This window comes from Anopheles funestus, assembly GCF_943734845.2.
Source record: "Anopheles funestus chromosome X unlocalized genomic scaffold, idAnoFuneDA-416_04 X_unloc_55, whole genome shotgun sequence".
In the NCBI taxonomy this organism is placed as follows: Eukaryota; Metazoa; Arthropoda; class Insecta; order Diptera; family Culicidae; genus Anopheles; species Anopheles funestus.
This window is the reverse complement of record NW_026045182.1, coordinates 110,001-127,500: the sequence shown is the minus strand read 5'-3', so window position 1 is coordinate 127,500 and position 17,500 is coordinate 110,001. Positions and strand designations below refer to the sequence as shown.

The following is a 17,500-nucleotide window of genomic DNA, read 5'->3' as shown; positions in this document are numbered from 1 at the left end:
CCGATAGAGTACCCACAAATAGCACCCAATTGGCCTAAGATGGCCAAAAGTACCGATAGAGTACCCACAAGAAGCACTGAGTTGGCCTAAGTTGGCCAAAAGTACCGATAGAGTACCCACAAATAGCACCGAGTGGGCCTAACATGGCCAAAAGTACCGATAGAGCACCCACATATAGCACCGAATGGGCCTAACATGGCCAAAAGTACCGATAGAGCACCCAAAAGTAGCACCCAATTGGCCTATGTTGGCCAAAAGTACCGATAGAGTACCCACAAATAGCACCCAGTTGGCCTAAGTTGGCCAAAAGTACCGCCAAGTAGCACCATAGAGGCCCGAGTAGAGCGAAATGTGGGCCAAATTGAACATTTGAAAATTTTTACAAGTCCAGAAAATTTTCTAAGTCCAGAAAATTTTCTAAGTCCAAAGAGTTGGACAAATTTCCTTAGGCCCAAAGGTTGCACTGAATGTTCCTAAGTTGGCCATCAGTACCCATGAAGTATAGCGAAGGTTCACCCGAAAGACACAATACGCCCTAAAGTACCCACAGAGTACCCACAAGTTGCACCCAATTGGCCTAAGTTGGCCAGAAGTACCGACAAGTACCACCATAGAAGCCCGAGTAGAGCGAAATGTGGGCCAAAGTACCGAGTAGTTGCCACAAATGCCCAAATGGATACCAAAATGTGGTACCAAGTACCTAACTGTTGCAACAAATGCTAGCTTTCTGAGCAAAAGCTGTGGACCAATTTCGTAGAAGAACCGCCTAGGCGAAAAGGCAAAAATCGCCGAAGCTGGCCCGCTCGCAGAGCTCGCGGGCCAGGAGATACTCATAGGGCGATTTACTAGAGTGGGGAACTTGAGAATTTTTGTGTCCGAGACTTTGGGCAACTTCGCGGCCGCCCCCTTAAAGTAAAAGATTTTCTCTGGGTGCCTAAAATTCGCAATTCCCGCAAAGTCGGGAAGACGTTAAAGTTTTTGCCCAAAAAATGGCCATCGATTTAAGGTGATTTTCCAATAAGAAAATTTTTCCTAAGATGAATTTTTTCGAATATTTCCTAAACTAAGCGTCGGAGCACATGGCCGTGGAGGAACTTTTGGTAGCTTTTGGCAAGGGCTATCGGATGAAATAATAAGAAAGGCCATCAGAGCGATATTGGATTAATGCGGGCTCATAAACGCACCTGAGAAGTGAAAATTGGTACCTTGCACGCAGGATGCAAGAAATGCTTGAGTGTTAACCATCATCGGTACCAAGTACCTAGGTTATATCGAGTGCGTAGATGGAAGTCGGTACCAAAGGGAAACCTTCCTAGGCTAGGTGCACGCAAGTGAGTATGGATCGATCAGTAGAAAGATGGGAAGCCATAGGAAACCTTCCTAGGCTAGGTGCACGCAAGTGAGTATGGATCGATCAGTAGAAAGATGGGAAGCCCAAGGAAACCTTCCTAGGCTAGGTGCACGCAAGTGAGTATGGATCGATCAGTAGAAAGATGGGAAGCCATAGGAAACCTTCCTAGGCTAGGTGCACGCAAGTGAGTATGGATCGATCAGTAGAAAGATGGGAAGCCATAGGAAACCTTCCTAGGCTAGGTGCACGCAAGTGAGTATGGATCGATCAGTAGAAAGATGGGAAGCCATAGGAAACCTTCCTAGGCTAGGTGCACGCAAGTGAGTATGGATCGATCAGTAGAAAGATGGGAAGCCATAGGAAACCTTCCTAGGCTAGGTGCACGCAAGTGAGTATGGATCGATCAGTAGAAAGATGGGAAGCCCAAGGAAACCTTCCTAGGCTAGGTGCACGCAAGTGAGTATGGATCGATCAGTAGAAAGATGGGAAGCCATAGGAAACCTTCCTAGGCTAGGTGCACGCAAGTGAGTATGGATCGATCAGTAGAAAGATGGGAAGCCCAAGGAAACCTTCCTAGGCTAGGTGCACGCAAGTGAGTATGGATCGATCAGTAGAAAGATGGGAAGCCCAAGGAAACCTTCCTAGGCTAGGTGCACGCAAGTGAGTATGGATCGATCAGTAGAAAGATGGGAAGCCATAGGAAACCTTCCTAGGCTAGGTGCACGCAAGTGAGTATGGATCGATCAGTAGAAAGATGGGAAGCCATAGGAAACCTTCCTAGGCTAGGTGCACGCAAGTGAGTATGGATCGATCAGTAGAAAGATGGGAAGCCATAGGAAACCTTCCTAGGCTAGGTGCACGCAAGTGAGTATGGATCGATCAGTAGAAAGATGGGAAGCCATAGGAAACCTTCCTAGGCTAGGTGCACGCAAGTGAGTATGGATCGATCAGTAGAAAGATGGGAAGCCCAAGGAAACCTTCCTAGGCTAGGTGCACGCAAGTGAGTATGGATCGATCAGTAGAAAGATGGGAAGCCCAAGGAAACCTTCCTAGGCTAGGTGCACGCAAGTGAGTATGGATCGATCAGTAGAAAGATGGGAAGCCATAGGAAACCTTCCTAGGCTAGGTGCACGCAAGTGAGTATGGATCGATCAGTAGAAAGATGGGAAGCCATAGGAAACCTTCCTAGGCTAGGTGCACGCAAGTGAGTATGGATCGATCAGTAGAAAGTGGGAAGCCCAGTACCAAATGCCCTAGTGAAGACCGTAAACGAATATCATGAACCGAGAAGGAGCACCAAATGCCCTAGTGAAGACCGTAAACGAATATCATGAACCGATAAGGAGCACCAAATGCCCTAGTGAAGACCGTAAACGAATATCATGAACCGATAAGGAGCACCAAATGCCCTAGTGAAGACCGTAAACGAATATCATGAACCGATAAGGAGCACCAAATGCCCTAGTGAAGACCGTAAACGAATATCATGAACCGATAAGGAGCACCAAATGCCCTAGTGAAGACCGTAAACGAATATCATGAACCGATAAGGAGCACCAAATGCCCTAGTGAAGACCGTAAACGAATATCATGAACCGATAAGGAGCACCAAATGCCCTAGTGAAGACCGTAAACGAATATCATGAACCGATAAGGAGCACCAAATGCCCTAGTGAAGACCGTAAACGAATATCATGAACCGAGAAGTAGCACCAAATGCCCTAGTGAAGACCGTAAACGAATATCATGAACCGAGAAGTAGCACCAAATGCCCTAGTGAAGACCGTAAACGAATATCATGAACCGAGAAGTAGCAACGAATGCCTGAAAAAGTACCAAGTCCACGGTATAGAGTAACGAGAGTTAACCGCCGTGATGTATGCAATGAGGGCAGCCATTGCATGGGTTCTGGACTTGGTTCGCGAATAACTTTTTTGCTAGACATCGGACAAAGTTGACGTGCAAGAACGAAATGTAGCATTTGATGCCACCTATCCAAAACTTTTTCAAGATTGAAGATCCGATCGATACAGCCTGAGTTATAGGCAAAAGTTGGTGCAAAATTGAGCATTTTTAATGGTGAAAAATCGGTACTCCTCGAATAGCTCCTGTTGGAAGCATCGGACCACATGGTCGTGGAGGAACATATTGTAGCGTGCGGTGTCAAGTATCGACACCCAAAACCGCATGTCCGATGGACGGAAAATGACCAAGTTATAGTGAAAACTTGGTTGCACCAAATTCCCGAAGAAGTGCAACGAGAAGGTGAATGCGCAGGTTGTTCGTCGAATAGCTCCGGCCACAGACATGGTAGCGATTAGTGGTGCATGGAAGAAATCTAGCCACAAGTGCCATCTACCCATGGCCAGAAGAAAGTGTGGCCATATCTTGGATACCGGCGGAGCTATGGGGCAAATATGGGCCAAAAATGGTGCAAGTTGGACCAAAAATCCGAAAAAGTACCTAGGTAAATGCGCAGGTTGTTCGTCGAATAGCTCCGGCCACAGACATGGTAGCGATTAGTGGTGCATGGAAGAAATCTAGCCACAAGTGCCATCTACCCATGGCCAGAAGAAAGTGTGGCCATATCTTGGATACCGGCGGAGCTATGGGGCAAATATGGGCCAACAATGGTGCCAGGTGGACCAAAAATCCGAAAAAGTACCTAGGTAATTGCGATGGTTGTTCGTCGAATAGCTCCGGCCACAGACATGGTAGCGATTAGTGGTGCATGGAAGAAATCTAGCCACAAGTGCCATCTACCCATGGCCAGAAGAAAGTGTGGCCATATCTTGGATACCGGCGGAGCTATGGGGCAAATATGGGCCAAAAATGGTGCAAGTTGGACCAAAAATCCGAAAAAGTACCTAGGTAAATGCGATGGTTGTTCGTCGAATAGCTCCGGCCACAGACATGGTAGCGATTAGTGGTGCATGGAAGAAATCTAGCCACAAGTGCCATCTACCCATGGCCAGAAGAAAGTGTGGCCATATCTTGGATACCGGCGGAGCTATGGGGCAAATATGGGCCAAAAATGGTGCAAGTTGGACCAAAAATCCGAAAAAGTACCTAGGTAAATGCGATGGTTGTTCGTCGAATAGCTCCGGCCACAGACATGGTAGCGATTAGTGGTGCATGGAAGAAATCTAGCCACAAGTGCCATCTACCCATGGCCAGAAGAAAGTGTGGCCATATCTTGGATACCGGCGGAGCTATGGGGCAAATATGGGCCAAAAATGGTGCAAGTTGGACCAAAAATCCGAAAAAGTACCTAGGTAAATGCGATGGTTGTTCGTCGAATAGCTCCGGCCACAGACATGGTAGCGATTAGTGGTGCATGGAAGAAATCTAGCCACAAGTGCCATCTACCCATGGCCAGAAGAAAGTGTGGCCATATCTTGGATACCGGCGGAGCTATGGGGCAAATATGGGCCAAAAATGGTGCAAGTTGGACCAAAAATCCGACCAAGTGCGCGAGGCGCTTTCGTGAATAGCTCCGGCCACAGACATGGTAGCGATTAGTGGTGCATGGAAGAAATCTAGCCACAAGTGCCATCTACCCATGGCCAGAAGAAAGTGTGGCCATATCTTGGATACCGGCGGAGCTATGGGGCAAATATGGGCCAAAAATGGTGCAAGTTGGACCAAAAATCCGAAAAAGTACCTAGGTAAATGCGATGGTTGTTCGTCGAATAGCTCCGGCCAGAGACATGGTAGCGATTAGTGGTGCATGGAAGAAATCTAGCCACAAGTGCCATCTACCCATGGCCAGAAGAAAGTGTGGCCATATCTTGGATACCGGCGGAGCTATGGTGCAAATATGGGCCAAAAATGGTGCAAGTTGGACCAAAAATCCGACCAAGTGCGCGAGGCGCTTTCGTGAATAGCTCCGGCCACAGACATGGTAGCGATTAGTGGTGCATGGAAGAAATCTAGCCACAAGTGCCATCTACCCATGGCCAGAAGAAAGTGTGGCCATATCTTGGATACCGGCGGAGCTATGGGGCAAATATGGGCCAAAAATGGTGCAAGTTGGACCAAAAATCCGAAAAAGTACCTAGGTAAATGCGCAGGTTGTTCGTCGAATAGCTCCGGCCACAGACATGGTAGCGATTAGTGGTGCATGGAAGAAATCTAGCCACAAGTGCCATCTACCCATGGCCAGAAGAAAGTGTGGCCATATCTTGGATACCGGCGGAGCTATGGGGCAAATATGGGCCAAAAATGGTGCAAGTTGGACCAAAAATCCGACCAAGTGCGCGAGGCGCTTTCTTGAATAGCTCCGGCCACAGACATGGTAGCGATTAGTGGTGCATGGAAGAAATCTAGCCACAAGTGCCATCTACCCATGGCCAGAAGAAAGTGTGGCCATATCTTGGATACCGGCGGAGCTATGGGGCAAATATGGGCCAAAAATGGGTAAAATTTGACGGTTCAAAGCCAAGGGTAAATTTTTTTATTCCTCTAATAACTTCTAGCACAGACATTGAATCGGTTGGAGATGTATGGATGAAATGTAGCAAACAGTTGGAACTACCCATAAAATCTTAAAGATTGACGATCCAATGTATAGAACCGGAGTAATGTGCGATACTTGGTGAAAAATCGAGTGAAAAATTAACTATAAACTGTTTTTGGCCCATAACTCGAATACTAGACATCGGAAGGGGGGGTCGTAGAACGATTTTTTGTTGCCCTATCGATTCCCTATCGAACGAGCAAAAGTTGTTTTTTTGACCAAAAAGTACCCCCACTCTAGTAAAATTGGCCTGATTTTACTAGTCCCCGGTACCCGTACAGGCAAAATGAGCAAAATGCTCAAGTATGAATGGTTTTTGGCCCATAACTCGAATACTAGACGTCGCAGGGGGGTGTCGTGGAACAATTTTTGGTAGCCCTTGAAATTATCTATCGATTGACATATACTTGATTTTTGGCCAAAAAGTTCCCTAGACTAGTAAAAATCGCATCATTTTACTAGAGTCGGGTACCCTGGACGAAAAACCGCTATAATTGCGGTTTTTGGCTAATAACTCGAATACTAGACGTCGCAGGGGGGTGTCGTGGAACAATTTTTGGTAGCCCTTGAAATTATCTATCGAATGACATATACTTGATTTTTGGCCAAAAAGTTCCCTAGACTAGTAAAAATCGCATCATTTTACTAGAGTCGGGTACCCTGGACGAAAAACCGCTATAGTTGCGGTTTTTGGCTAATAACTCTAATACTAGACGTCGGAGGGGGGTGTCGTGGAACAATTTTTGGTAGCCCTTGAAATTATCTATCGAATGACATATACTTGATTTTTGGCCAAAAAGTTCCCTAGACTAGTAAAAATCGCATCATTTTACTAGAGTCGGGTACCCTGGACGAAAAACCGCTTAAGTTGCGGTTTTTGGCTAATAACTCGAATACTAGACGTCGCAGGGGGGTGTCGTGGAACAATTTTTGGTAGCCCTTGAAATTATCTATCGAATGACATATACTTGATTTTTTGACCAAAAAGTTCCTAGACTAGTAAAAATCGCATCATTTTACTAGAGTCGGGTACCCTGTACGAAAAACCGCTATAGTTGCGGTTTTTGGCCAATAACTCGAATACTAGACGTCGGAGGGGGGTGCCGTAGAACAATTTTTTGTAGCCCTTGAAATTACCTTTCGAATGATATATAGTGGTTTTTTGGTCAAACAGTGACCCCGAGACTAGTAACCCTCCATACACAAAACCGCCTAAAAAGTTTTGGTTTTGCAAAATTTTGAAAAGTGCGTCAAAAAATTTTTTTCAAAAAGTACCAAATCGTGATCAGAACTCACTATAGACCATAAAAAGTGAAATCCGATGGTCATTTGCAACACTTGGTCAATCGAGAAAAATTTCACTTTTTTACTAGAGTCGGGTACCCTGAACGAAAAATCGCTCAAGTGATGGTTTTTGGCCAATAACTCGAATACTAGACGTCGGAGGGGGGTGCCGTAGAACAATTTTTTGTAGCCCTTGAAATTACCTTTCGAATGATATATAGTGGTTTTTTGGTCAAACAGTGACCCCGAGACTAGTAACCCTCCATACACAAAACCGCCTACAAAAACTTTGTTTTGAAAAATTTTGAAAAGTTCAAAAAAATTTTTTTTTCAAAAACTACTAAAACGTGATAAGAACTTACTATAGACCATGAAAAGTGATATCCGATGATAATTTGCAAAAGTTGGTAACTAGTAAAAAATTTCACTTTTTTACTAGAGTCGGTGCAACGAGAAAAAAAAAGTCCGTGATGGAGAAAAATGGCACGTTTTCCACGCCTGTACGCTTTCGTTTTCTATATAGGGGGTAGGTGAGCCAGAAGCATGAATTTGACTGAGTACGTATCTTTATGAATTGGGCCCTTCTAAATCGATTGAGACTACCCCCAGGACGATCGGACGACTGCTTCTGGCTCAAAATGTGGTTTTTAGATTTTGATCGTCAATTATGAGAGAAAAAATCGATTAGAAGTAAAGATACGAAATGCTTGGTCTAAGTTGGGAAACGACTTCGGATATTTGTTGGACGTTGTCGTAGAAGGTCCGAGGACCAAGGAAAAGTGATTTCCAAGTGGATTTATGCACTATTAGTCGATGGTAAGATGTGAAATTAGTAGAACTTACCATACAGTTTGCGAAGTTGAAGCAATCGGTTGGTGAATATGGTACTGTCTGTCCAATTTGGTGGTTCGGAATGAGTGAAACGATGTTGATGATGGATAGACGTTCCGATTGCCCCCGATCGGGGAACATATAGTGGTCTTTAAGGTCCAAGTACCTATGTTTTGGTAAGCAGAACTGAGAGTTAAAGGATGAAAGTCGGCCATTCCTAATATCATCCTATCGGTGGTTCGCGAGTTGTTTAAGGACCGGAGCAGCTCGCGATGAAACGGTCCTAGGGTATTGGTTATCCATCCAAGGAAGAGTAAATGCGATCCTAGATGTGTGTCGTTGGCCGTTCTACCGGTATCGCCTATCGATGAGATATCGACGGGCATGCCTTACTCGAAAGTTGAATTCTAGGATCGATGGTCAAACAGACCTATGAGCGATAAACCAAACTGAACACGTATTGATGTCGGCTTTTCCTATCATTTGATGCCGCAGGTTGTTTAGGGACCGGAGCAACTTGCGGCCGAGACGGTCCCCGGGGGTTTCTTTCTCCAAGGAGTGGAAACTATTAAGCAAGAGTTGTAGCAAGATACGATCCTCTGATGTGTCGTTGGCCGTTCATGCGGTATCGCCTGTCGATGAGATATCGATGGGCATGCCTTACTCTACCGACCTTCTAATTGAGAGTATTAATCAGGGATCGATGGTCAAACAAGACCAATGAGCGATAAACCAAACTGAACACGTATTGATGTCGGCTTTTCCTATCATTTGATGCCGCAGGTTGTTTAGGGACCGGAGCAACTTGCGGCCGAGACGGTCCCCGGGGGTTTCTTTCTCCAAGGAGAAGAAACGATTAAGCAAAAGTTGTAGCAAGATACGATCCTCTGATGTGTCGTTGGCCGTTCAAGCGGTATCGCCTGTCGATGAGATATCGATGGGCATGCCTTACTCTCCCGACTGGATTACTGAGAGTTTAATCAGGGATCGATGGTCAAACAGACCAATGAGCGATAAACCAAACTGAACACGTATTGATGTCGGCATTTCCTATCATTTGTCGCAGGTTGTTTAGGGACCGGAGCAGCTTGCGACCGAGACGGTCCCCGGGGGTTTCTTTCTCCAAGGAGTGGAAACGATTAAGCAAAAGTCGTAGCAATAATCGATCACCTGATGTGTCGTTGGCCGTTCTTGCGGTATCGCCTGTCGATGAGATATCGATGGGCATGCCTTACTCTCCTGACTGTTTAATTGAGAGTTATAATCAGGGATCGATGGTCAAAAAGACCTATGAGCGATAAACCAAACTGAACACGTATTGATGTCGGCATTTCCTATCATTTGTCGCAGGTTGTTTGGGGACCGGAGCAGCTTGCGACCGAGACGGTCCCTTCCCGAAAGATGGTGAACCGAGTCGTCTGGCGTAAAAACCGGACGACTCGAAAGGGCTTGACCCTTTCAAGTGAGCGATAATCACATTCTACGCTCAGTTCGACAGCTACAAGGCAATCACTCGCTATGTTCAGAGCTAATACATGCAACATGCCGGCATTGTTTCCACCGACGCATGGATTCAAGACTGGTGCACTTATTAGTTAAACCGTTCGCCTCCGGGTGTTTCGAGTTCAAGTCTGGATGAGGATTGATCTTGCTGGTAATAGCTTGAGCCCCTGAATAAGGGGTCGAAGCGTACATCTTGAGACCATGTACAACATATTACCAAATCGGCACCATGGGTTCGGGTGCAAGTGATGTAACCGTGAAAGATGTTGAGCAGCCCAACATCGGTTTACACACGCATAATAGGAAGGCAGCGCTGTCGACTGGTCAGTCGTGTAAGAAGTGTGCATTATCGATCACAAATATATTGGTGATCTGTAGGTTGCGCATACACCATGCCCGGTGTAAAGTGCCGTGGTCCCCCCCGGGGGGCTGCATCAAACCGTTCGCCACGCGAACTACCCAATGGAACGAACTCGATGCATTTAATAAGAAGAAGAGATGATAATGAAACACGGTCGATTTAAGAGTTGAAAACGTTGAAATGCCTATAAGCAAGTCTTAAGTTGGTGGTGACCGTTACGCCCCAACAAATTGGTGCCTTACCCTACACCAAAGAGCCATTCAACATGGTTCAAGTGAGCGATAATCACGCTCTACGCTCAGTATGACAGCTGCAAGGCAATCACTCGCTAAGTTCAGAGCTAATACATGCAACACGCCGGCATTGTTTCCACCGACGCATGGATTCAAGACTGGTGCACTTATTAGTTAAACCGTTCGCCTCCGGGTGTTTCGAGTTCAAGTCTGGATGAGGATTGTTCTTGCTGGTAATAGCTTGAGCCCCTGAATAAGGGGCCGAAGCGTACATCTTGAGTAAATGTACAACATATTACCAAATCGGCACCGTGGGTTCTGGTGCAAGTGATGTAACCGTGAAAGATGTTGAGCAGCCCAACATCGGTTTACACACGCATAATAGGAAGGCAGCGCTGTCGACTGGTCAGTCGTGTAAGAAGTGTGCATTATCGATCTCCAATATATGAGCTCAGTATGACAGCCCAATTGGTAATCCTCGGGACCTCCAGAAAGGAAGCTGGATGAGGATTACCAAATCGAAAGTTGATAAGTGTAGTGGTACCACTTAGTCAACTTGTATCCCGAAAGATGGTGGACCGAGTCGTCTGGCGTAAAAACCGGACGACTCGAAAGGGCTTGACCCTTTCAAGTGAGCGATAATCACATTCTACGCTCAGTTCGACAGCTACAAGGCAATCACTCGCTATGTTCAGAGCTAATACATGCAACATGCCGGCATTGTTTCCACCGACGCATGGATTCAAGACTGGTGCACTTATTAGTTAAACCGTTCGCCTCCGGGTGTTTCGAGTTCAAGTCTGGATGAGGATTGATCTTGCTGGTAATAGCTTGAGCCCCTGAATAAGGGGTCGAAGCGTACATCTTGAGACCATGTACAACATATTACCAAATCGGCACCATGGGTTCGGGTGCAAGTGATGTAACCGTGAAAGATGTTGAGCAGCCCAACATCGGTTTACACACGCATAATAGGAAGGCAGCGCTGTCGACTGGTCAGTCGTGTAAGAAGTGTGCATTATCGATCACAAATATATTGGTGATCTGTAGGTTGCGCATACACCATGCCCGGTGTAAAGTGCCGTGGTCCCCCCCGGGGGGCTGCATCAAACCGTTCGCCACGCGAACTACCCAATGGAACGAACTCTATGCATTTAATAAGAAGAAGAGATGATAATGAAACACGGTCGATTTAAGAGTTGAAAACGTTGAAATACCTATAAGCAAGTCTTAAGTTGGTGGTGACCGTTACGCCCCAACAAATTGGTGCCTTACCCTACACCAAAGAGCCATTCAACATGGTTCAAGTGAGCGATAATCACGCTCTACGCTCAGTATGACAGCTGCAAGGCAATCACTCGCTAAGTTCAGAGCTAATACATGCAACACGCCGGCATTGTTTCCACCGACGCATGGATTCAAGACTGGTGCACTTATTAGTTAAACCGTTCGCCTGCGGGTGTTTCGAGTTCAAGTCTGGATGAGGATTGTTCTTGCTGGTAATAGCTTGAGCCCCTGAATAAGGGGCCGAAGCGTACATCTTGAGAGTAAATGTACAACATATTACCAAATCGGCACCGTGGGTTCTGGTGCAAGTGATGTAACCATGAAAGATGTTGAGCAGCCCAACATCGGTTTACACACGCATAAGGGGTTTATTGTTATCTGTAGGTTGCGCATACACCATACCCGGTGTAAAGTGCCGTGGTCCCCCAGGGGGCTGCATCAAAACGTTCGCCATGCGAACTACCCAATGGAACGAACTCGATGTATTGAAAGAGATGAACAATTAATAGCGAGAATAGGGGCCCGGAAGCAATTCCGCGGCCCTACGGTCGATTCAAGAGTTGAAACGTTGTACAATCGTGGATAGCACCTAGTGCTAATATGGTGAGAGATAATGTGTGAGGAAATTTAGTTTCCTAAAGTTTAGTTAGTGGTTTCCGTTGTGCCCTAACAAACTTAAAGTTGGTGGTGACCGTTACACCCCAACAAATTGGTGCCTTACCCAACACCAAAGAGCCATTCCATATGGTTCTAGAGAGAGAGAGTTGTGTGGAAATTTATTTCCCACTAAGCGAGTGTGTGTCTGTAGTGGAACGAATTCTGGTTGATCCTACCAGTAATATACGCTTGTCTCAAAGGTTAAGCCATGCATGTCTAAGTACAAACATAAATGAATGTGAAACCGCATAAGGCTCAGTATAACAGCTATAATTCACAAGATCATCCTACCACTAGTTACTTGGATAACTGTGGAAAATCCAGAGCTAATACATGCAACATGCCGGGACTGTTGCCCTCGCGGGTAGCTGAACTGGTGCACTTATTAGTTAAACCAATCGCCTCCGGGCGGCTTGAGTTGAAGTCTGGATAAGGACGCAGATCGTATGGTCGCTTGTCGACTGACGACAGATCTTTCAAATGTCTGCCCTATCAACTATTGATGGTAGTGTAGAGGACTACCATGGTTGCGACGGGTAACGGGGAATCAGGGTTCGATTCCGGAGAGGGAGCCTGAGAAATGGCTACCACATCCAAGGAAGGCAGCAGGCGCGTAAATTACCCAATCCCAGTACGGGGAGGTAGTGACGAGAAATAACAATATGGACCTCTCTAACGATGGTCCATAATTGGAATGAGTTGAGTATAAATCCTTCAACAAGGATCAAGTGGAGGGCAAGTCTGGTGCCAGCAGCCGCGGTAATTCCAGCTCCACTAGCGTATATTAAAGTTGTTGCGGTTAAAACGTTCGAAGTTGATTGCCCGTCCAGACACGTGACCGCCACGGGCGCCCGGTTACACGCCGGGGCCGTTCGTGCGCGCGCTCACGGCTGCGACTCACAATGGTGTACTTGGGCGTTACTCTGTGAACGAGTACCGTGCTACCGGTTAACTCCGGCACGGGCTCCTCATGGTGCTCAAGATACTCACATTTACCTTGAACAAATTAGAGTGCTCAAAGCAGGCTAAGACAAAGCGTCCGGCCCCCCCGTGGGGTTGGCGTTGGCCGAGAATAATCTTGCATGGAATAATGGAATATGACCTCGGTTTATACGATTTCGTTGGTTTGTCAGAAACCTAGAGGTAATGATTAACAGAAGTAGTTGGGGGCATTGGTATTACGGCGCGAGAGGTGAAATTCGTAGACCGTCGTAGGACCAACTGAAGCGAAAGCGTTTGCCATGGATGCTTTCTTTAATCAAGAACGAAAGTTAGAGGATCGAAGGCGATTAGATACCGCCCTAGTTCTAACCGTAAACGATGCCAATTAGCAATTGGGAGACGCTACCCCTATTCGGTGCTCTCAGTCGCTTCCGGGAAACCAAAATCGGGTTCCGGGGGAAGTATGGTTGCAAAGTTGAAACTTAAAGGAATTGACGGAAGGGCACCACAAGAAGTGGAGCTTGCGGCTTAATTTGACTCAACACGGGAAAATTTACCAGGTCCAAACTTATCGAGGTAAGACAGATTGATAGCTCTTTCTCAAATTTAAGGGTAGTGGTGCATGGCCGTTCTTAGTTCGTGGAATGATTTGTCTGGTTAATTCCGATAACGAACGTGACTCAAACATGCTAACTAGAACGCTGTCAGCAGTGCGCCTCCGGGCGCACCTGACGTTACAGCCGGGCGGCGCCTTCACGGGCGGTCGTCGGCTACGTTTGCCCTGCTTAGCGGGACAACTTGTGTTTAGCAAGCTGAGAATGAGCGATAACAGGTCCGTGATGCCCTTAGATGTTCTGGGCTGCACGCGTGCTACAATGTGGGTCGCAGCGTGTTCTCGCCAATAGGCGCCCCCATTCCGAGAGGAACGGGAAATCACTAAAATGCCCATCTAGTCGGGATTGGGGACTGCAACGGTCCCCATGAACCTGGAATTTCTAGTAAGCACTAGTCATTAGCTAGTGCTGATTACGTCCCTGCCCTTTGTACACACCGCCCGTCGCTACTACCGATGGATTATTTAGTGAGGTTTCTGGAGGCTTACCTTCCGCGGTTCCTTCGTGAGCTGCAGCTGGCATGGCTGAAGTTGACCGAACTTGATGATTTAGAGGAAGTAAAAGTCGTAACAAGGTTTCCGTAGGTGAACCTGCGGAAGGATCATTACTGATGATCGTCCGCGAGTGACCAACCATGGGCTGCCTTCGGTGTAGCTCGGTCGCTCGCTTGCTATGTGTCAGAATTTGTTGAAAGCCAACTCGTTCGTTGTACACTTTGATGGGTGACCATCACTGTGTCTCCGTGCCGAGCTAGATCTCCCCTAGCCGTAAGGCACTTGAACGCCCCTTCGACGACGAGTTGCATGTGTGTGGTATGTGTCAGAATCTGGTGAAGCTTTCTGCATGTGATGTGCCTTGTGTGGATCCGTGGCCATTGCATTGTGTCTGGTGCTTAGATACCCAGACACTTAGAACGCTTGCGCGGAAAGCAAACTCGATCGTTGTACACTTTGATGGGTGACCATCACTGTGTCTCCGTGCCGTGCTAGATCCCCCCTAGCCGTAAGGCACTTTGAACGCCCCTTCGACGACGAGTTACAAGAGTGTGGTATGTGTCAGAATCTGGTGAAGCTTTCTGCATGTGATGTGCCTTGTGTGGATCCGTGGCCATTGCATTGTGTCTGGTGTGTAGGTACCCAGACACTTAGAACGCTTGCGCGGAAAGCAAACTCGATCGTTGTACACTTTGATGGGCAACCATCACTGTGTCTCCGTGCCGTGCTAGATCTCCCCTAGCCGTAAGGCACTTTGAACGCCCCTTCGACGACGAGTTACAAGAGTGTGGTATGTGTCATAATCTGGTGAAGCTTTCTGCATGTGATGTGCCTTGTGTGGATCCGTGGCCATTGCATTGTGTCTGGTGTGTAGGTACCCAGACACTTAAGCAAACTCGATCGTTGTACACTGTGATGGGCGAGCATCACTGTGTCTCCGTGCCGTGTAAGAGCTCCCCTGGCCATCAGGCACTTGAAAGGTCCTTCGACGACGAGTTACAATAGTGGTGTGTTAGATACGTCAGGTGATGGTATCTACTGTTGTGCAATACGTATCCGGCCACGGCACGGAACGAACGGGAACTGTGGTGCAGACATACAAAGAGTTAAGCCTATTAGTCATTAACTCTAAGGACGGGGCCATGGGGCGGTACGCAAAGGATACGGATGAGCGAGTATGCAGGCCCAATACTCAATAGCTCGATCCGATCCAAGCACATGAGTTGACTGCGGCGCCAGGTTAACCAATGTGCTAGATTCTATTTGGCCAGTAGAATCTTGTGTCTTATGCGATTTGATACCAAGACACCAGAACGAAAGTTAGTTGAAGAGTTATTAAACTCTTATGAAGTATGGTTGTGCAATCACAACTTATGACTTTAACCTATAAAGTGGATATGGACTTGCAATTATAACATGGAATCTCTACACACCCCATGAGCTCGATCCAATCCACGCACACGAGTTGCCTGAGTAGCGACAGGTATACCGATGTGCAATACGTATCCGGCCACGGCACGGAACGAACGGGAACTGTGGTGCAGACATACAAAGAGTTAAGCCTACTAGTCATTAACTCTAAGGACGGGGCCATGGGGCGGTACGCAAAGGATACGGATGAGCGAGTATGCAGGCCCAATACTCAATAGCTCGATCCGATCCAAGCACATGAGTTGACTGCGGCGCCAGGTTAACCAATGTGCTAGATTCTATTTGGCCAGTAGAATCTTGTGTCTTACGCGATTTGATACCAAGACACCAGAACGAAAGTTAGTTGAAGAGTGATTAAACTCTTATGAAGAATGGTTGTGCAATCACAACTTATGACTTTAACCTATAAAGTGGATATGGACTTGCAATTATAACATGGAATCTCTACACACCCCATGAGCTCGATCCAATCCACGCACACGAGTTGCCTGAGTAGCGACAGGTATACCGATGTGCAATACGTATCCGGCCACGGCACGGAACGAACGGGAACTGTGGTGCAGACATACAAAGAGTTAAGCCTACTAGTCATTAACTCTAAGGACGGGGCCATGGGGCGGTACGCAAAGGATACGGATGAGCGAGTATGCAGGCCCAATACTCAATAGCTCGATCCGATCCAAGCACATGAGTTGACTGCGGCGCCAGGTTAACCAATGTGCTAGATTCTATTTGGCCAGTAGAATCTTGTGTCTTACGCGATTTGATACCAAGACACCAGAACGAAAGTTAGTTGAAGAGTGATTAAACTCTTATGAAGAATGGTTGTGCAATCACAACTTATGACTTTAACCTATAAAGTGGATATGGACTATCAATTATAACATGGGGCACACACCATGTTCTCGATCCAATCCACGCACACGAGTTGCCTGAGTAGCGACAGGTATACCGATGTGCAATACGTATCCGGCCATAGGCACGGAACGAACAGGAACTGTGGTGCAGACATACAAGGGCCATGGGGCGGTACGCAAAGGATACGGATGAGCGAGTATGCAGGCCCAATACTCAATAGCTCGATCCGATCCAAGCACATGAGTTGACTGCGGCGCCAGGTTAACCGATGTGCTAAGAGAGTTGTTCCTGGGCCTTCAAAGTGACTTCAAAACTATCTTAGCGAATGGTGGCCATGGGCGTAGACATGAGCCACAAGTCACAAGGCCTGGGACTATTGGGTAATAAAGACAACTTAGTCAGAAAGTTAGTCTTTGGACGTACCACCGGGATTGTGTTACATTGGGAACCTTACTATAAAACCCTAGGCAGGGGATCACTCGGCTCATGGATCGATGAAGACCGCAGCTAAATGCGCGTCACAATGTGAACTGCAGGACACATGAACACCGATAAGTTGAACGCATATTGCGCGTCGGACGATTAAACCCGGCCGATGCACACATTCTTGAGTGCCTATCAATTCCTTGATATACAACAAACCAAACTTCAGGGTGGAGCGTGCCACAATAGAACACTATGGCGAGCAGCCCGTCTAGTGTCGTGGGGGAAACACGCTTCCACACTGTGCATAATGGCGTGCTCGGGACCTTTGTTGGGACCGCAGGGCGCTGAAAGTAAAGGGGTGAACCGCATAAATCGCACGCACGTAAACGCGCACACACACAAATAGAGTGAGACGTATCGTAGGATACCGCTAAGAGTACGTTGTGAAACATGGGGAAATTCAATCGAAAACCTCTTTGATGTCCAAGATTTCGTTGACCGTATCCGTCGTAATACTGGATCAACGTGCTTGGGGGAAAACGTCAAAGGGTTTTATAATAGTGGTGCATGATTAACCCATCGATGCCCGAGGGGAACATGTTGTCCAATACAATAGTGGTGCAGTTGGCTCGACATGCTCGGGGGGAGACATCGTGGGTCCAAGTCGACCAAGTCGACCGGGAGTTGTTGTTGAGAGATCGAATCAAAA

The 17,500-nt window shown here is 47.0% G+C and overlaps 1 non-coding gene across 1 annotated transcript; it reads left to right on the top strand.

The window, feature by feature from the left end:
* Positions 1–16,824: 16,824 nt before the first annotated feature.
* Positions 16,825–16,982, top strand: LOC125773826 (5.8S ribosomal RNA). The gene has a single exon (XR_007420399.1). It is a non-coding gene; the product is annotated as a 5.8S ribosomal RNA (ribosomal RNA).
* The last annotated feature ends 518 nt before the right edge of the window (positions 16,983–17,500 follow it).